The sequence below is a fragment of the Entelurus aequoreus genome, linkage group LG15 (assembly GCF_033978785.1).
Source record: "Entelurus aequoreus isolate RoL-2023_Sb linkage group LG15, RoL_Eaeq_v1.1, whole genome shotgun sequence".
NCBI lineage: Eukaryota > Metazoa > Chordata > Actinopteri > Syngnathiformes > Syngnathidae > Entelurus > Entelurus aequoreus.
In genome coordinates this window covers 32,482,933-32,505,466 of record NC_084745.1, presented here as the reverse complement: position 1 = coordinate 32,505,466, position 22,534 = coordinate 32,482,933, and positions in this window count along the sequence as shown.

Sequence of the window (22,534 nt, the reverse complement as noted above, 5' to 3'; positions counted from 1 at the left end):
AATAACAATTACTTGTATCTTTTTAGATTATGCTACATATGTACAAAATAAAACACATGATGTTAGTACATCAGTGGAGGAAAATGAGCAAACTACATAAATAACATACTGTAATTTGATTTTGATTTTATTGTTTTATCTAGATAGATTGAAAATTAACACCAATGAGTTGACAGAAGAACATTATCACATAACTTATTCAGAAAGTATAAATAACGACAAGTAAAGTATATATACTATTAACCGCAACAGGTAATTTTGACTTGTACAATTTCAGAATGTGCTTGTTCTATTTTTAAACAAAGAAAACAATCTGAAGTTGTCTTTATTTTTAAGTTATCGTGCTGTTATTTCACCAGTTGGGAGTAGATTTTTCTCCATGTCGCCCCTGATCTAAAATGAGTTGGACACCCCTGAAGTAGTTTTTTTCGTGCGCAATCTTCATCACAATCAGTTTTGGTCTTGGTGACGTGCAGGAACAAAGAACATGGCAACGAACCCGCATCGTCAACCTCAAGACGCTGGCCTAAGAACCCTCCTGATTAACAATTGGGGACAGGTGAGCCTTCTGATTGCCAACCAGGTACAGGTGAACCTTCTGAGTGCCAATTGGTAGCAGCCTAAGAACCCTCCTGATTAACAATTGGGGACAGGTGAGCCTTCTGATTGCCAACCTGGTACAGGTGAGCCTTCTGAGTGCCAATTGGTAACAGGTGAGAAAACAGGAGTTCTAACCGAAGGAAAACGAGAAATCCATAAATAACCAAAACTCAGGAAAATACAAACCATAATTCCATCTGTCAGGTGGAACAAGACAAATCTTACAAACTCCTCAACAGAGCAGTCTCGCAAGAATGCTCAGGGAGGTAAATAATGTTGGAGAAAGTACGGGAAAACAGTACGAAACACAATAAATGGACATCAGCCTGTCCTCCAGTGGAGTTTGGCGTCTTCACAGCTTGCAGACGCCATGTAGCGGAACGGGTCTGCTACCACATACAGTTAAGGTAGTGCTTCAGTGAATAAGCCTTAAAACAGAAGACCGTGGTCATTAACGCATGACCTGCTTCCCGTAGAGAACATCAGGACTGGGAATGGACGTCCGGTCTGTCCCTTCGACCATCAAACTGTAGTCTGTGTACTTCACTTGTGCCTACCGGGCTGTTTCTCACAAATTCTCATATTGTGTTACCATAAATTCACGCAAACTGGTAGGTGGCTTTAAACGACTTCTGCTCGAGTGGGTTAAGAGCTTTTCTTCCTGTCACTCACATACATATCAGTGACCTACAGGGCTACAGTCGCAACACAGTCCCACAAAGGTTGGACAAGTTAGCAAACAACAGAAGAGGAGTTCTGATGCTAATTTTCCAATAATAGAAAGCCAATAAATAAGATATCTTGTATTGTGGTATTGTTATAAACCTGCTCAGTGGCCTTGTTGTTAAAGTGTCCGCCCTGAGATCGGTAGGTCGCGAGTTCGAAACCCGGCCGAGTCATACCAAAGACTATACAAATGGGACCCATTACCTCCCTGCTTGGCACTCAGTATCAATGGTTGGAATTGGGGTTTAAATCACCAAAATTATTCCCGAACGCGGCAACCGCTGCTGTAAATAATGTAAATAATTCAATGTATATACTCTGATGATTATCTTGTGTGATGACTGTATTATGATAATAGTATATATCTGTATCATGAATCAATTTTAAGTGGACCCCGACTTAAACAAGTTGAAAAACTTATTCGGGTGTTACCATTTAGTGGTCAATTGAACGGAATATGTACTGCACTGTGCAATCTACTAATAAAAGTTTCAATCAATCAATCAATCACTGCTGCTCACTGCTCCCCTCACCTCCCAGGCGGTGGAACAAGGGGATGGGTAAAATGCATAGGTTAATTTCACCACACCAAGTGTGTGTGTGACTATCAGTGCTACTTTAACTTCAATACTACTGTCTACTATGTGTATTTGCATTGATTTTGAAACAAGATTTAATCAAATTATATGTTTGGTCTGTTATGATTTGTATTTGATTTTTTTCAAAAACTGTTCTTTAAAAAGAGGAGTCGTCTTACATTCGGGACAATACAGACTTGCCAACACATTTTGACGCTTCGGTTATGCATTTCAATTAATTTTACTGGTTTCAATTTGAAGTTTATGCACCATCATAGGCCACACCTGACTCACTCCTCCCCCCACAAACGATCTTGCATAGCAAAACAAATACCAACCTTGCCGACCACAAAGGCTGCGATCGGTCGGCTTGTTGAACGTCATTTTCAGTGTGTAAACGACTCGTTCAAATCCAGCTCTGATTTTGGATCAACTTTTCCATTTCAAAATCAATTAGTTCCAGCTGCAACAACACTCCCCTTCTCTCTTTAAATACCATCGTTCGCTTGCAAGGAAGGAAGCTAACAAGCTAGATAGTTTAATTGTGGTTAAAATGACACCTCAACCCTTTATGATGGGATATAAAAGAAAGGGTGTCCAAGGTGCGGCCTTGGGGCCCCATTGTTTTTTGTCTCATGACACATTGTACGGGTAAAATTAGACCCCAAAAACACATGGGTAGATATTACTACTAATATTTATTTTTAAATAAGTCTAAAATCGTAGCACTTTTTTAGTCTTGAATAGGATTATATTGTCCTATGTAACAATCTTGTTAGAAATACTGGGTTTTATTTTGAAAGTGAATATTTGCGTCCGTGCTGATGATGACAGGACAAAATAGAGGGCCTCTCTAAGTGCACTGTGTGTACCGTTGGTGTGTAAAATGATTTCAAACATGCAGGTAATGTTCCGCGTCACTCATGTGAAGGAGTGTGTTTTGAGATGCCAGTCGCTTGGCTTGACGTATTTATGGTGTAACTGCGGCTGGGAATGGCTTCTACTCACCTCCTGCTTTCTCCTCTCCCAGTGTGGAAAACAGATCACATTTCCACAGGTGGCTGAGGCGAACTCGCCCAGGAATGTTGAGCGACATAAATCTCTGTAACTGCATGATATTGATCAGATAACTAACTGGCGAGGGACACGCCCTTTTTCTTACAGAGTGCCATTTGTCATACTTTTATCTGACACGGAGAAGGAAGAGTTATGCTGAGCTCGCTTGTGCAAATTTTCTGAATCCAATCCATTTGAAGAATTGGAATTTGTATTGCAATTACAGGAATTGGAATTACATTATTTTGCAATTCAGAGAAATTCCCAATATCCAAGTAATAATAATAATAATAATTTGTCACGTTTGATGAAAGTTTTAGTCGGAATAATGAACATTTTTAACAAACGCTATAATTGCACACAAACTCCCTCCATTTTGAATATTTGATCAAAATAAAGCATACTGGGAAATTAAGTATTTTAGAGTATTTTCCAAATTTAAAAGTTAGCATACAGCAAATTAAACAATATTTTTTTTAGAAGATTCTTATATTCTTAATTATCAATGAAAACCTTTTTTGGTACCTCAATTTTGAGATAAGAACTGTCTCTCTGTTATTTGGTATGTTCTAAGTTGCGAGCACACATTTGAATGTTAAAATAAAATGTAAACGGTGGACATTCCTCTATGAAAATATTCGAAAGCTGCTGATGGTGTGTTTGACGGAAACACATCTAGAAGAAGATACCGTAAAAGTCCACTTGACAAGGTACATGATTAATCCATTACTTTATAAAACTACTGTAGTTGTTCATAGTATGGTTTTGGTATTGGTAATGGTGTTAATGTATTTTGAACATGCATGCAATTACAATATGATACATCACATATTTCCAGTCCCTCATTAGAGTGTGTCCGAAAAGGAGTAGGAAGAAGCAAATCTTAATGAATCTTACCCCTTTTGTTTCATGGCAATTTGTCACACATTTGTTTGTATTCATCTGTAACACAATTGATACATAAATACATGAATGAGTAAGTAAATAAAAATATGTATAATACATATGTTTCTCATGAGTAAATAATTAAGTAAATTGTAAATTGTAATAAGATGTTTATCAAGATTCTTCTTGTACTTTGTGAACACTGAGTTTGAACAGTTTTGCAAAGTGTATTATACTATTATAATGTATTATTCATTGTTTAACTTCTGTGCTTAATCCATTCCATTCCATACGTCCATACAAAGGTTTTAAGTTGTTGTTTTTTTCTCTAAGGTTATATGTCTCCTCCTTTGTTGAGAATAATTGTTGTACATTCTTGGGTAGCAGGTTAAAGTTTACTTAATGCATAATTTTAGCTGTTTGAAAATGCACCAAATTACTGAGTTTCAATAGTTTTGATTCAATAAAAAAAAGGGATTCATGTTTTCTATATCCCACATTATGTTTCCTTCTCACCAAGAATGTACAACAATTCTTCTCAACGAAAGAAGAGAAATCTAACCTTCGAGAAAAATGTAACCTAAAACATTGTATGCACACATTTTAAGGACCTGTTCAAACTACAAGTGTTTGCAAGGTACAACAAAGAACAATACTGGTAAATGTCTTGAACTGGAGTAAAAACAAAAAACAAAAAAAGGAGATATTTATTTATCTCATCAAAACCTTGTAATGAAGAAAACGGTTGTATTAACACTAAAACGACTGTAGAATATTTGAAATGTGTACATACAGAGTACAGAGAGTGAACATATGTGTAAGTAATTGATATGATTCTTCCTACTCCTCTTTGGACATGTACAGAAAATGTACAAATGTGATGCATCACTTTTAAACTATATATTTTCAAATAAAACCAATCTGAATTTGAATCTGACATAGATAAAACATTTGCAGGATGATCTTGTCTATTAGCATCCAGAAACAAATAGATTTGGTCCAATATTTACAAAGTAGTTATTAAAGCTTTAAACTGCTTCATACATTTTGTTAATTTTACATTTTGTATCAATCAATCAATCAATCAATCAATCAATGTTTATGTATGGAAGGTAATCCTTCTTAGCACTCTTTTTTAATAATGCTATTTAGGATGGCCCTTGTTGCTCTCATGTTTTTTTTTGTTTCTGTCTAATAATTGACTGTAATATTATTTCCTATATGTTCGTAGTATGCCAGTTAGCTTGTTCTTATATGTTTTGTTCTTGTTTTGTACCTCTGTGGATCTTTGTGTTATAAATGTTCTGTATAATGTATTCTTATTGTATAAGCATTTTTCTGTCCCTTTGTCATCCATGGTTGATTGTTCTTCTTCTGCTTCTTACTAAGTTTTTTCCACGGACAATGTTTGTCGTAAAGCTTCTTGGAAGTATTTAAACCATTACCATATGCTTCGTTTTCACTGTACACATTGTTCCAACGTTGTTCTCTACGATCATTCTTAAAAGCATTCATACTTTTCTCTGTGCAAATTCTTCGAAATGTCTTTTCGTCATCCATGTTACTCTTCCTGTAGCTTCCGTCATAGATAGTTAAAACTGGTAGATGATCACTGATGTCTGTTATCGGCAGACCACTTGTAGTATTTTTAAAATATTCTCACAAACTTTGGTACGGTGTCCTGTAATTCTACTTGGCTTTGTGATATATTTTATTATATTGTTTTCATACAACATTTCTTGTCTAAAAGTTTGTTTTTATCTTTAAAAGGCATGCTGCATGTTAACATCGTGCTGTTTGGAGTGGGCCATGTTAATTCATTTAAACGGGAGACGTGTGATACACATGTTTTGAGATAAAGGGGAACTGCACTTTTTTGGGAATTTTACCTATTGTTCACAAACATTATGGAAGACATGACGACAGATGGATTTTTTTTTTTAATGCATTCTAACTCGTAAATTATCGTTAATAAAAAGTCAAAGCAATTGGAGGTTCTCTATTTCGCCCACAAAATCCAATTAATAACCATTCAAAAACCACCAAGGGTACTCTATTTACATTTCTTGATTTGAATATTAACTAAGTATTAGTAATATTGTTATTATACATGCTAATACCATAAACTATTTATAGCGGCAACATAATCACAAGCCTGTGTACAATTTCGACATGATCGACTGGCGAGGTGTTCCCTCGCTTCTTTGCTCCCTGTAAGTTTATTGTAGATCATAAATCATGTATCTCACCTGGACAGAAGAAGTCTGAGGACATATTCCTACAAGTTTGTACACTTTGACAGCCATTTAGGACCCGGAAATGGCGAAAACGCTTGGTCACCTCCTTGCACCACACCCTGTTTTTTTGTGAGGATTATGGTCATTCTTCATCTGGGAATATATGACCATCCTAGAAGTCAGCACCCTCATGACAGCAGACATTGTACAGTAAGTGATGTTGTATTATGTTTGATGGCTCTCATAAAGTCTGCAGTGAGCAATAATCAGTGATGAAGAAGAAAAAAAAGCATACTTTGTGATTTGTTTTTTAAATTAATGTGCCGTGTATGCATAGAATGATCAAAATACGTTTTTATAAATGTGCCCTTTACTACATTACATACAGTATATACTTACATCATGTATATCAAATCTCAATGGAGGTTTTTGGATGTTTTTTTAAGAGCTTTATATGCGGAATAGAATGGCTCCCATAGGCTCCATTGTAAGCAAACTTTTGATCGTATGTATTTAATATTTAGAATTAAAAAAAAAAAAAAATCCATCGTCATGTCTCTCATAATGATTGTGAACGATAGGCAAAATTCCCCAAAAAAGTGCAGTTCCCCCTTAGGAGTTTTGTTACAGAAACTATTTAGCTTTTAATTTGAGGTCCTACTATAAATTTATAAGAAATATTTCATACATAATTATTTTTATGTAGACTTACAATTATAAACCCACTCATCATTTCATCAAATAACAAATCTCTAATTGTACTCAATGCCCAAGTTTGCTCTTTACAATAACCACATAAGGCGTCTTCTTGGCGTTCCTATTGTTCACAGAAATGAATGCAGGACATCCTCCGCAGACTAACAATAGAATGCAATTATGCCTTTTTCAAAGCTCTATGCAGCATTTCAACTTTCCCATGAGCTCACAACGTTAGCTGCTTAAACCTCAGTGACATCACCGCCAGCAGACGAGCAGATCAATCTCCGCCCTCGGGCTGCTGGGAGGTAGGTGGAATGGAGGGCGGAGAGATAGGAGGTGGAGAGGTCGTTTGGTGGAGGGTGAGGGGGGTGGGTTATAGGTCTCCTCCTCTGCCAGGTGTGCTATTCACACACACACACACACACACACACACACACACACACACACACACACACACACACACACACACACACACACACACACACACACACACCACATCTCGCCTTCATCATTTTGAGGTGAAAAATGACAGACACTGGAGACGGCATGACAGAGATGTGCAGAGATTCCCACACATCTCACCCTGCATTGATAATATCATGTAAGCAGTGCTAATGCCCGTTATAACACCAAGTATTCATCTTCCATTCCTGAACCGCTGCATACAAAAGGGTGAAAATGAGTCAAAACGTGCACCCCTACCGTATTACCTGTGCTATTATTTTTCCTGCAAACACACCACACGGTGGCGCTGTTATTGCCCTCATAATTGGGGTTGACTTAAAATGTCACACCGATAAATTTGTTCTTCAAAACAACCTCACTCAAGGGTGTTTTGTCAAATTGCCACAATATTTGGTGTACACTTTTAGGGGACTGATAAACACAAATATGTACAATTTGAGAAAGATTGCATGAAAAGCATGGCCGCCATCAACAGACAACTTGATGTGTCATTGACTTAATGACGTGGACATATCCTCGCTCATCCATGCGGACTGGACACTGGCAGAGAGTTGGTGGGTGGCTGAGGGTGGAGTCGGGTCTCTTGGTTGCTTTGTTGGGTCTGCTCCTTTCTCTGGCCATGCTCCCCCCACGCCCAGCAGAGGCCACCACAGTGTATACACTACCGTTCAAAAGTTTGGGGTCACATTGAAATGTCCTTATTTTTGAAGGAAAAACACTGTACTTTTCAATGAAGATAACTTTAAACTAGTCTTAACTTTAAAGAAATACACTCTATACATTGCTAATGTGGTAAATGACTATTCTAGTTGCAAATGTCTGGTTTTTGGTGCAATATCTACATAGGTGTATAGAGGCCCATTTCCAGCAACTATCACTTCAGTGTTCTAATGGTACAATGTGTTTGCTCATTGGCTCAGAAGGCTAATTGATGATTAGAAAACCCTTGTGCAATCATGTTCACACATCTGAAAACAGTTTAGCTCGTTACAGAAGCTACAAAACTGACCTTCCTTTGAGCAGATTGAGTTTCTGGAGCATCACATTTGCGGGGTCAATTGGACGCTCAAAATGGCCAGAAAAAGAGAACTTTCATCTGAAACTCGACAGTCTATTCTTGTTCTTAGAAATGAAGGCTATTCCACAAAATTGTTTGGGTCACCCCAAACTTTTGAACGGTATTGTATGTTTTTGTTTGTTGTTGTTGTTGTTTTACTTTTGTGGCTGTGTGTAGAAGTGGCTGGTTGCATCAGCTCTGCTCTTTTAATGTCTTTAATGTCCTTTGTGTTTTTTGATGTTTCCCTCTTACACACATGTTTATGTGTGCTATGGCTAGGAGTTTTTTCCCCTTGGCCTCAGTCTGGACCCCCTCTCCAGGGGCCCAGGCTTAGACTGATTTTTTTTTTTTCTCAAATACTAACCCCCCCCCCCCGTCGCCGTTTATCTGTTTCTCACCTTTTTCGTAGGTGGCACCGGAAGTTGGCAGACCCTTCATCGATCATGTTCTTAATTTCTCCTCTGGATTTTAAAATGTTTCTGATTCTGATTCTGATTATTCCTGTTTGTGCTCTTTTTTAGATCATGCAAGATGATTATATCGTATTGAATATCACTGAATTGAAGCTAATACTATTGTTTGCCAATTTATGTTGGACAGATGCTCTTGTTATACATCCTGCACTACAGAGGACGCTGGTTCTCGGGAGATTGTTATTGTATTCAACGGAGATCTTCTCTTAGGCTTGATCCGCTAATGATTAAAGTTACTAAGAACCATAATTAAGAGGGAAATAAACAAACGGAAAACACCTCCTGGTCTCGTTTAACTATCTTTTTGAACAAAGGATTTGATTGGCTTGTGCTAATGAACAGACAATGCAGCGATCCTTGGGTCATCATGTTAAATTCTCTGCCATTAATTACTCGTCAGCTGGTGTGTATAAACTACTAAAGATTGTCTAAGGATACAGCAGATTATCTCCGGATGTGAGCTCTTTGGGGAAACATAAATATTCTTTTTTTTGTAACCCCATTCAGCTTTTCTTCTGTGAGACCAAGACTTCCTCACATGGTGTCCATTATCATTAAGTAAGAAAATTATGACTGCCTAAGACCACCAGGGTAGTTTTGTCGTGTTCTGCCAGAAGAGTTTAAGCTTTCTTTTCGTCATCAAAATTGTTGGAATAACGAAAAACCAATCAAAGCTTTTTACAAGACATGATTAGTTTATTATAAAACAACATTTTGTTTTTATGCAGATTCTACGAACAAGTCATTCAATTTTGGCATGAGCTCACCAGGCAAATATTCCCTCTTGACAATTTGTCCAGAAACTGTCTCTTGGCTTCTCATGCAACAAAAGCTAGCTATTAGTTACAGAAACATGACACAGTGTTTTTACTCCCAACACTTTCCTCTCATTCCAGATTGTGTTCCCTGGAGGGGCTGCAGTGTAATTTGGTAATTTGTCCACAGTTGCCTTTTAGCATTTTTTTTACAACTTTTTGAAGGAATGCAGACTGCTTCGGAGTCACCATACAGTACAAAAAAAAAACACTCTCCGGGGGTTTATTCATATCCATAGTGCAACAGTGTGGTGTTACAGTAACACAGAGAAGGTTGGATTACAGGGATAATGACATCCAGTAGCCATCATGTTTGAGGAATTCCCCTCATGTAGCCATTTTATCCTTGGGAGTGTCATCATTTTCCCTGTATTGAATGCGACAGACTAAGCTGGAAATGCGGGGACAGATTGATGGAAACTATATATATAAATATTGATTTGCCACTGTTCATATAGTCATGTCCTTTAGGTCACGATTGGATGACTTTATAAATGAAAACTGTTAGGGCTCTAATCTCAACATATTTAGGAGGAACAGGCACATGTCCCTAAAGCTCCCTGGTTTAAAAGGACTGCAGAACTTGAGAGCCACCAAGAACATTCTGGAGGCCGCAGAAAATGCATGGATCAGGCCTCTTCGACACAAGCCGGAGACCCAAAATACCCTATCACCCCGGGTTCTTCACTGAATATGTGTGCATATCTGTTTGTATCACCGTTAGGTGTATTTAAGCATTACCATAGACACTTTTGGTTGTGTTGTTATTGATACAGCTGTTGTTGTGCCCATTGCCTCCAGAGGTATTCAACCAAATTGTTCGAGGGGGTCACACTTCTCAAAAGCTAAGAACTGATTATTCCTATTTAGAGAACCAGCACCCTCTGCAAAGGGCATTGGGTTTTGGTCTATTTATTTTGTCAATTTCCAAAGAAAATAGCCAGGTTATTCAAAATACAAGTGTCCACTGCACTGGATGTTGGCCTTTAAAAGGTTAAAATGTCCAATGCAAGGATCTGCCATTGTGTTTTAACTGGTCCAAGTCCCTCTGTACTGAAACAAGGTACACTGAATTAGTTGCTAAAAAGGTTTGTTTCCCATGTTTTGAACTGATCTCTGGGGCAATCTGGTGACATTCCCGGGCCGCCAGTGGAATAATCCTGCTCTTCTATTTATTCTACATAATCTCAACCCAAATGACAGCCGCCCCACAAAGCCTGGGTTGTTTTTGCTTCTGTCGTCAAGCCCTTCAGTTGATTCCCTAACGTAAAATAGTGTGTTCCTATACTTGCTTCATGTCTAAAGTGCCTTAAGATAACTTAAAGTAAGGTGTAGTTTGCCACTATACAAATAAATTGACTCGACATTGGTCAGAGTCCCAGCTTCACCCGACTTTGTTTCATTAACGTTTTACCTCTGGAAAACCACAGGTCACTGCAGTTGTGTCCATGGGAATTCAATTTTAAGCACCTTGGCCCTGGATGTCACTTACATGGACGCTCAACTTCACTGACCAATATGCAAATTTGGACAATAAAGAGATTTCTACTTACTGTTCAAAATAAATTTGGTTAGTTGGAACATTTGTTAGTTAGTTGTTAACTACGTGACACATTTCAATGAAATTCTTGAAGGAGTGGATTATGTATAAAATAATAACCGTTTACATTTTAGTCTAAATTGAAATAAAATTAGAGATAGAGGAATCCCAAAATTCTACAGCTACTCTCTGTCACTCCAGTGTACCCAGAGTCTACCAGTAAAGGGTGAGGGCCCTCGTGGGGGCCCTAATGGCTAAAGCTGAGGCTCATCTATCAAGCTGGGCCTCAGTGGGGACATTAGTGGAAATGGCAGAGGAGGGATGAACAAGAGAAGACAATGAGAGGCAGTGACTGAAAGAAAGAGGGCGAACGGCACTCTGCGTTTGTTTAGGGCCTGTCGCTGTCATTGTGGCATTGGGGTTAAGGGGCTGGGGGGCCTCGGGCCACTGGGGGCTTCCTTGCCCTGCGACTGAGCATATGTCACCCGTCCACAGCTCTGGTAGCTGCAGCACGGAACACATGCAAGGAAGTAGTATTAGCTCACTGCGCCTTTACTGCTAATGTTTTTTTTCAGGCTACCACACGTGTGAGACCCAGCACTCACTGTATACGTGACAGCCAGACCAGGACACCAGTATGGCAATGATTACAGCCCATTGGGAGGGCAAAACGGGCCCGGGGTCCGCTGGTTGCAGTCGTGTTGAGTCCAGATAGAGGAAATGCTGGAATAATAAGAACAGGAAGGGTAAATGGCCTATCAAACACACCCCTCTCTGACCTCCCCTGAGCCTGACCAACCAGGATGAAAGATCCAGCCACTTTCTTCTCCTTAATGGTTTCCTTGGTAATCAGTGCAGCGGAAGTGCTCCAGTCCGGGGTGATTAGCCCGGGCTAGGATCCCTTAATCGCCTCGGCTCCGTTCTCATGCTTTAAGAGAAAGAAGGGAGGGAAAGAAAGAGTGAGAAGAAGTGAGGGGGTCAGGGTGATAACAGGCTAGGGAGTTTTGGATATTAGATCATTTGGATCCAAGATGGGTACTCTGTTGTGTTGTTGTCCAGAGGTGTTTCATTACCTTTGTGCAAGGCATTAATCACAGAGGATTCACATACTCTTGTGGTGACTCCTGTAACGAGACCTCCCACACAGCCAGCACTGACTCATTTTGCATGCAACTGTTATGCATGTGCCACAATTAGCTAAAAAGTCTTAGTTCCCAGTGAGGTGAATGGTTTGAAATTTGGACAAGGAGGGTATTGTAACCGCTGTTTTGGTTGTACGCCATCGTAGCTCCCGAGCATGAGCAGAGTCTGATGGTGACTGATGCTGGGATTCGAGCGTTTAGCCTCACCACAAAAACGGCATGAATCACGCTTTACAGGAAGCCAGACGTTCCCACAGGTTGTGACTTCCACCAAGACTTGGACTGGATTTCCTATTCTTATTTCGACATAACTGTCAGTACGAGAAATATTAAAACTTGCACAATTACAGAGTAGTTTTGAGTATTCATTAACAATTTAGTGTGCACATTTTCTATGTATCCATAAAGGGTGAAATTTTGTCAAAACACAGACCTCTTCAGTGCTAACTATATTGTTTTTCTGACGATTACACCACCTGGTGGCGCTGTAATTAAACGCCATAGGTCAGATTGATATGGAACTTCTCACACAGCTCTACTGTAATTCAAGGGTCTAGCTCAGGGGTGTCAAACGTACGGACCCAGGGCCGGATCAGGCCCGCGAACAGGTTTTAGCCGGCCCGTGGGATGAGTTTGCTAAATATAAAAATTAACCTGAATTTTTGAAGGAAAGACTCTGCTCTTCTAAATGTGTCCACTGGATGTCCGATCACAATTATTTGTATCTTTGTAGCGGTAGAAAATGGATGGATTGATATACAAAATAAACCACATGATGTTAGTACATCAGTCGAGGAAAATGATCAAACTACATAAATAACATACTGTAATTTGATTTTTATATAATTTTCTTGTCATGATAAATTGAAAATTAACACCAATGAGTTGACTGATGAACATTATCACATAATTTATTCAGAAAATATAAATAACGACAAATAAATATAGAATACTATTAACCGAAACATGTAAGTGTCAGAATGTACTTGTTCTATTTTTAAACAAATAAAACAGTCTGAAGTTGTCTTTATTTTTAAGTTATTGTGCCGTGATTTGACCAGTTCGGCCCACTTGAGAGTAGATTTTTCTCCATGTGGGCCCCGATCTAAAATGAGTTTGAGACCCCTGGTCTAGCTGAATCACCATTCCATTTGATACACTCTTGTAGAACACATGCATGTACAATTTGAGCAAGATTGCTTGAAAAACATGGCCACCATTAAGCGAAACGTCTTGGACTCATCAACTGATTGGTCTAATTATTATAACACTTTGAGGTTATCTGTTACCAGAGGCATCAAAGTGAGGGTATAGTGGGCTTTTGTAAAGGCTTGACAATTATTTTGGTCATTTCAATGTTAAAGTTATTAAAAATGATGTCGTAAATGTTCAGATAAAATAAATATAACTTGTGTATTGAACAATAAATGGTTTGCTTCAATTAAATTGGGATGGCCCCTCTGTCGTCTTCTCTAAGCAAATCCAGAAAGAACTTGGTAGCATTCACTACTTTGTTGGCTAGAGGAATCATTGTGCTCAATTTAAAGGCTGCAGGGCCTCCTTGCCACACCCGCTGGTTTAGAGATATTCTTTATTTCCTTAAATTGGAGAAAATTAAGATGATATTCAACGGTTGTTCTGTGAAGTCTCAGGAAGCATGTGGTAGTTTCCTAAAAAATGTAAAAGAGAGTGATCTCAAATTTAACCCCCGTTGAAAAGTAATTGAAAGGCACATAATTGATGAGCCTTTTGTCTGCTTTTGTGTATTGCTGCACTGTGTTGGGGACATTCAGGAGTGCAGTTGTCTGTGGTTGACTGATGCATGTTTCATTTTTATTTTTTTTACTTTTAATTTTATATTTTATATATGTTTTATATTTTTATATTTTATATATTATATATATGTTTTATATTTTATATTTTACATATTATATATATATGTTTTATATTTTTATATTTTATATTTTATTCTTGTGGGTTACTTGTTTGGGGGAGGAAAAAAAGAACATTTAACATGTGTTAAATTGTATTTCTGGACTGTATATGTCAAAAATCCAATAAACAAATAAAAAACAAAAAAATAATGTCTAGAACTGCAACACCCATTATCAAAGGTTAAAAAAAAAAAATCCTCCTGCATAGCTGCAAACCTAACTTCAAACATTTCACTCAACACAGACGTCATAATGCCATTCACTCACCTTCAGGTATTTACACACAGCACCAACACCTAGAGCAAGAATTAAGTGTGATAGAAATTAGGTTAACATTTTATAAATTTACATGTGGCAGCATAGAAGAGAGTTACGTCCAAGTTTCTCTTTTGCATTGCATTGCACATAACTGTGGTGCATTCAAGGACCCTCAATTAAAGTTAGAAACAGACACTAGGTTTTAAAAGTGTGGCAGTTCAACCCCCAGGAGATGCACTAATAATAATATACCTGTAATAATAATGATACATTATGATACATATTACCCACTGATGATAATGATGTGAATCAGCTAATCTGTATTTTGCGCTCTGAAGTAAAGGAAAACTTGACAGATTTATACTCATATTTAAATAAATAATGACCGGTTATATAAATATTTAAATTAGTATTCTGCCTTCTTTATATAGAATTTATTGGCACTTTTTTGTAAAACAAACTGTTTAAAAATACATAGTTATCGCGATGTGTTGTAGTCTAAATATGAATCACATCTTTTAAAGTCAAATACCTAATTAAGGTTTTAAAAAGCTGGTTTTAGCCTAATTCACGCAATGGTCTGTTTTTTAGTGCATGTAAACATACCGTGTGTGTGTGTGTATGGGGAGGCAACATTAGGTTTAGAGCAGGGGTGTCAAACTCATTTTAGATCGGGGTCCACATGGAGAAAAATCTACTCCCAAGTGGGCCGGACTGGTAAAATCCCGGCACAATAACTTAAAAATAAAGACAACTTCAGATTGTTTTCTTTGTTAAAATATAGAACAAGCACATACTGAAAATTTACAAATCATAATGCTGTTGTTGTTTTTTTTTACACTTACATGTTGCAGTTAATAATATTCTATCTTTATTTGTCGTTATTTATACTTTCTGAATAAATGATGTGACAATGTTCAATCAGTTAACTCATTGGTGTTAATTTTCAATCTATCAAGATAAAAAAATAATATCGAAATAAATAAAATTACAGGATGTTATTCATTTTCCTCGACTGGTGCACTAACATCATGTGGTTTGTTTATTTATTTATTTTACATATGAAGCATAATCTACAAAGATATGACATCTAGTGGACACATTTAGAACAGCTGTTTCTTTCATTCAAAAATGTCGGTTAATTTTTATACTTAGCAAACTCATCCCGCGGGCGTAATCAAACCTTTTCAAACCCCTGGTTTAGAGTGAGAGAGAGGGGGGCTCTTTAGGGGTTTTGTGTTTGGGGGCCCAGAATTTGTTGTTGCACCCCTGTCTGTGTCACAAATATGCTAATATGTTGTCTAAGCTATTCTCAACACTACACATAGTGTGTGTGACAATCATTGGTACTTTAACTTTAAACTTTAACATATCATTTGTCATTTATATTTCAGCATCCAGCCGCAATAGCACTACCTAAACAATTGTACACTCTATGCATTTATTTTGACACCGGTCTTTTAGGCATTGTGTTGTCAGTGCAGGGATTTGTTTACATCCAGGAATTCCCCCCGACTGTGTGATGCGGCTGCTTTGGTTTCCACCCAATCCGACCTGCCTGTGTCTTATATTGTCTTCCTGTCTATTTGTGTGTGCTCATGTTACAGCAGTCAGTCTTCAAAATGTATTTTGGTAATGTGAACGTGCTTAAAACCAGGTATCATATGCAGATATCGCTACATAGGGGTAACCTCACCTGATCTTTTTGTCTTAGCTGCTACTGAGATTTGACATTTCGAAGTCCAGTTTTCCATTTGTTAGTGTTTAGCAGGTTTTTCATTTTAGTATTAGTATTCAGTACTACGGTTTTAGTGGCACAACTCCTGCATTGGACTTTTTGTTGACCTATAACGGGAAGTCCCCTGTCTCCAACAGATAGGACAACAAAAGATAGAACACTTTGTGTCGCAATAGTGATCTTCTGTTTCTGCACCGTGGGTACAAAGCCTTCGAGCTGCCTTATCAATCAAGAGTTATGTCCCCACACTGTAGGTATTACATTACAGTGTTTCCCCTGGTGCAGAACAATTAATATGCTACATCAGGATTATTTTCATCATTTTACAAATTGATACGCCCAGGCAAAAAAACAATGTAGGAGCCTAAACGTAGGAGCAAAAAAATGAGCCTTGACCATTTTTTAGTTGGTTGTTTGAATATTTAAATCACTCATAAAACAATTATCAATGTGAGTCCTCTGGAGAAAATAAATTGACCTGGACAAGGCCTTTTGTTCCTGAACAATTGGATGAAATTAATAAATACATGGGTTTTATATTTATATAATGATAAAAAATACTACTAAAATACACATACCATTAGCATTATTTTGTAAAATTGAATCAACTATTCAAGCATTTTATCATTATTATAATTAAACTACAACCAAGTTGCAGATTAAATATAAATTGTGTCAAATTAAATACTCTAAATTACTTAAATTGAACTTGAAAATATTAAAACATATTTAATTTATGATTTAACTTAATAGAATTATCCTGAATGTAAACATTTTTATTTTTTTATTTTTATTATTATTATTTTTTAAATCATATACAATTGTTAAGGAACCAAGTAAGTGGTATTACAACATTTGACATCAATATATACAACTTGGCAATTAAGTTTGAAAATACAATTTATTTGTATAAATAAAATATAAATATACATCAAATTAATAGTTTCATGCTAACATATAATATGACTTTTTATGCACATGATACAAAACAGTTTTTTGTTAACAAAGTTATTATTGTTTTACATATTTAAAGGATTGAATTTAAGAATCATCATGAAAGTGAGATGCAATTAGGCGCTCCCATGAGACCGATCCCCTGCGTGTGAAATGGCAGTCAAAACACTGACAGATTGTTTCACCGTAGTGCGCACACACACACACACACACACACACACACACACACACACACACACACACACACACACACACACACACACACACACACACACACACACACACACACACACACACACACTCACACGTGGCATGCTTGCCTACAACATATTTTTTTACTAACACTACAAGTATGACTGACACATATTCTCCCGGGAAGCTTCCCAGCGCTCCCATTTCAGTAAATACAAACATGTGTAAATATTTACTGTCGTTAGCTTGCTAACGTGTGGCACTTATTCGTTTCACCTGGTTTGTTAACTTGTCCCGCCCACTCATTTGTGTCAACCAATCATCTCATCCCCTGCTTTGTATCCTCCTCAGCTGTGCATTGTTTCATGATTATATTTGTTGATATCACTTTTTGTAGCTTCTGCTATCTCATTTATTTCATCAGCATTCATTTATTTATTGATTGTACTTTTTTTTGCCTTAAATGTTAAATTATCCCACCCTGTGTCACTTGATACACTGTTTCTGCCCATGGTTCCACTTCTTTACATACTATAAAATGTATTCAACAATAGATTTTATTCAACATGACAAATAATCAAATAATACACAGTAATTACTTTGCATGCTGTAATTGATCAAATATGACGTTACAAAGTGATTTATCATCAATTAACTTTTATGTTGTGATTTTTTTTTTCTTTAAATGATCCTGAATTATCGATCTAACGATTACCGTTATAATAATACAATTTCTGACACTTAGTATTGCATTTTGAAATTGTAATTTTGGTAAAACCGTGATTGATTATCTTACTCAAACTCCCGCTGATATTGTTCATTTTCTGGAGAAGCAGCTACCTCACCAAATAGGACACATTAACATCTGTCCCCATTACACATGTTTTGCTTTTAATTTGAAGAAACTCAAAAACTTTCACAAAATAAGGTCATGGTTTTAATTTTTTTTGAACATGCATATAATGACAGTATTTCCAGTAACTCATTACTGCAGCGGTGTCAAAATCTACGGTCCGCGGGATGAGTTTGCTAAGTATAAAAATGAGCCGAAATTTTTGAATGAAAGAAACAGCTGTTCAAAATGTGTCCACTAGATGTCACAATAGCAATTATTTGTATCTTTGTAGATGATGCTACATATGTAAAAAAAAAAAAACCCACATAATGTTAGTGCACCAGTCGAGGATAATGATCAAACTACATAAATAACATCCTGTAATTTCATTTTGATATTCATTTTTTATCTTGATAGATTGAAAATTAACACCAATGAGTTGACTGATGAACATTTTCACATAATTTATTCATTTATTCAGAAAGTATAAATAACGACAAATAAATATAGAATACTATTAACCGCAACATGTAAGTGTAAAAAAACCCAACAACATTATGATTTGTACATTTTCAGAACGTGCTTGTTTTATTTTTAAACAAAGAAAAAAATCTGAAGTTGTCTTTATTTTTAAGTTATCGTGCCGTGATTTTACCAGTTCGGCCCACTTGGGAGTAGATTTTTCTCCATGTGGCCCCCGATCTAAAATGAGTTTGACACCCCTGCTCTAGAACCTTTTACAAAATATGGTTATGGTTCAATTTTTTTTTTTAACATGCATATAATGACAATATTTCCAGTTCCTGATTACAGCGTCTTCCTACTCCTAAAAGGAGTAGGAAGAAGCAAAGCATTTTTAATCCTACCCCAAAAGAAGATAAACGTATTTAAATAGGATCAACTTTTTTATAGACTTTTATTTACCTCACTATGGACAAATGATGTGGTTGCAGTGCAGGTTTTGACATACAGTGATAAACTAACATTCAAACTAAAAATGAGTAATACATAGTACATATTGCACGCTAAACAATTATGAATGGATAAATATGACATACAAAAAATGAAACTTGGTGTGTATAATAATTGTTCGAGTACATATAACAATACCCCGATATAAAAAATATGAATCTAGTCAAGGCCCGCGGGCCGGATCTGGCCCCCTGAATTATCTATGGCCCCCGGATGATATTTGATTAGTATTAGAACCGGCCCGCAGGCCACAGCCGCCTGCTGCTGTTTTGCACGCACCGATACTACACTAGTGTTGGCGCTACAAATGTTAAAAATGGGGTCCCAGGGACCCCATCAAGTCATAAAATGGGGTTCCACCATCAATTTTTGGGGTCCCACTTTTTTTCTAACCGTTTTGAAAACAAATGATAAATGTATGCATTATCCTGTTATATCTCACATTCTATATTGGGTTCTGGAAAAAGGTTGTCATAAACGTTAACTTAATTCATAAAAAAAAATAATACAAAAAAAACAATTATAAACATTCATTCACTTTCTTCTTTCCGCTATATATATCCTATATTTCTATTGTAATATTTTCAGAATGTGTTTGTTCTATTTTTGTCCAAAGTAAGAGAAAGAAAACAATCTGAAGTTGTCTTTATTTTTTAGTTTTAATGCCATGATTTTAATAGTGCACACATTTTCCTCCATGCGGCCCCCTGAGCTAAAATGAGTTTGACACCCCTGGTATACAGCATAGGGCCATGTTTGCTTTGAAAACTGCAGTATGACATGTATTTCCATTTTTTGGAGGAGCCCATGCACTGAGAGGTTAGTCATACCAAACAACTTAGAGCCCGTTGCAATTTGATCCCTCAAATCCTTCAAAGTAGACAATAAAAACATGATAAAACCTCAGCAAGACATAACTTGGGAACTGCCTCAGACTTCACTTTGTTGCATTGAACACCAGATTTGTGATTCAGGCCAAATATGTTCACTTAAGGGGAGCGTAAGGTTGATTTTTTTATGTTGCTACCAGACTTCAAATATGTGGCCGACAGCTCGTTTTTTACATTTTCTCCCACATTCAATGCATCTATTTATCTTCTGCAGCATGCACAAACATACTTTCTGATGATGTATTAAATTGTGCATCTAATACTCTGCTCCATGTGTACATGTGTGTGCGTTTGAAGTAGGGATCCTCCACCTGCGCCGCTAGAGTTAATCCTGTTAGGTCCCTGTCTCGTTTCAGCAGCCCCAGCTATGTGGTTGAAGCTCGGCGCTGCCCCCAGGGGGTCCGCGGTGCCTCGCAAACGTCTTGGCTTAAGCACGGTGAGGAGATGAGGCCCGACTCGGCCCTCGTTACAGAAATTAAATGGATCAGGGAGTAAACATAACCGTGGCTTTTTATATGATCTCCGGCTCGGAGCAGGCGCGGAGAGAGAGGAGGGATGGAGGGAAGAGGAGGCGAGATTCCTCCTCTAATTACTTCATGGGTCAGTGGTCCTGCAGGCACATGTCAACATCCAACACTCTCTGATGTGAGGAGAGAGAGGGAGAGAGAGAGAGGGGAAGGGTAATGAGAACAGGAAGACGGGGAAAAAAGGCGGAGTTTGGAGAAGCGAGGGGATGGGTGGGTGATGTAACACGTTGTCTGGTGATGACACAGATTGCTTATGGAGTGGCGGTGACCTGGGATGGCCCGCGTCTGGCACAGCGAGGTAGCCCGGACATCAGGAGGGCGCTTCACTTTGACCACATTCTGTGCAGTATCGCCTCTCCTCGGCGAGAAGAAACTAACTCACAAGTTCCGACGCGGGGGAAAAAAAAAAATGCCACGGGGATAGTAACAGCGGAGGGAGCGCTCCAGCCGGGCGGAGCTTTTCTTCCTGTCACTCACACACCCACACCCACCAGTGACCTGAAGCGATGCAGAGGAAAACAAATGTTCAAGGAGGAGTTAGGTCGCTAATTTTTAAGTCACTCTGAGGACGTTAAGAGTGGAAAAGACCTAAAAGTGCCAGAGATTCATCCAAAAAAATGTGAGAACATAGGATCCACTTTGATACATTAAAGATACTAAAACCCAGTGGGGTGCCATCAGGGCCTGCAAGGCCTTCTCTCCAGAAAATAATTATCATAATTAAAGATAAAAGTATTGTTTTATTTACTTTCCCTAAATATCTAAAAATATTCATATTCCCCTCATGTTATATTATGCTCCTTCCAGTGCTGTTGTTTTCAGGTTATAGAGTTTGTATCCAATCAGAATTCAGCTAGCTTATGTTGCTATGCTGTACCAAATCTGCCCAGGCCTTCAGAATCAACAATGCGGGCGTCTGTGCACTGTCAGTTGCAAGGCAGATATAATCAGATAAGGCAGATATATATAGTGATGTTATGAGCTAGGTAACATAAGAAATCCATTACTCAGCATGCCACAGTAGTGAAGTGCATGCACAGTAGCCCCGTTTAGGCTGGTGTTTTTGTTGAGCACGAAACTTTAAGAAGTCAGTCGACACACCTCGTCTGCATCTTTTATGATTAGACAAGACAACACATATATTTGCAAGGCCATTTTCAAGAAGGATATTTAAAGAGAAACTACATCTTGTGAGACGACGTCGGCCAACCCCGGAAGCTCGAATGGGTTCTACAAATTGTGAGTGCAGATATTTTATCTATTTATTTTTTCACGTTTAATATGTTTTTTGCAGTTTTAATTTTGACAGTGCCACATAAGATAAGTTTTAATTGCTGATGCGGGTTTATTATTTTTAAATACGCCAGAAAATAACCCGTTTTGTACAAAGTTGATGTTGTGTTTCAATGCCCAGTAGTGCTTAAATGTGTTTCTGTATAGTATCATTGATATAATGTTATCATTGATATTTACTAATGTTATTATTAGGCCTGTCATATGATATATCTGTTTAATCAGATTAATTTGGATTAATCATGATCAATCACAGGTGATTACTCGCTTGCAGAATTGAAATTAGCTTAGGAAAAGACCCCAATATAGGTTTTATTCACTTGACGTCACGTCTGGTTCGTTCCTCGAGAAGTAATCAGGAACAGTCAACAGTCAACTTTATTTTCAATTCTTCACATGTACAAGACATACAAGGAATCGAAATTACATTTTCAGCACAGTCCCACTCAAAAGCAGACGGATCAGCCAACTTCCGGCGCCCCTTAAAATGTGGGAAACAGGTAAACATTTGGGGGGATGAGTAAAAAAATATTCAATCTAAGGCTGGACAACTGGGGAGGGGGCCCAGACTGAGGCCAGGAAAAAAAACCTCAATAGCCATAGCACACATAAACAAGTTACAAGGAATTCACAAGACTTGCAACAGAGGGGATGGAGTGGAGGCTACG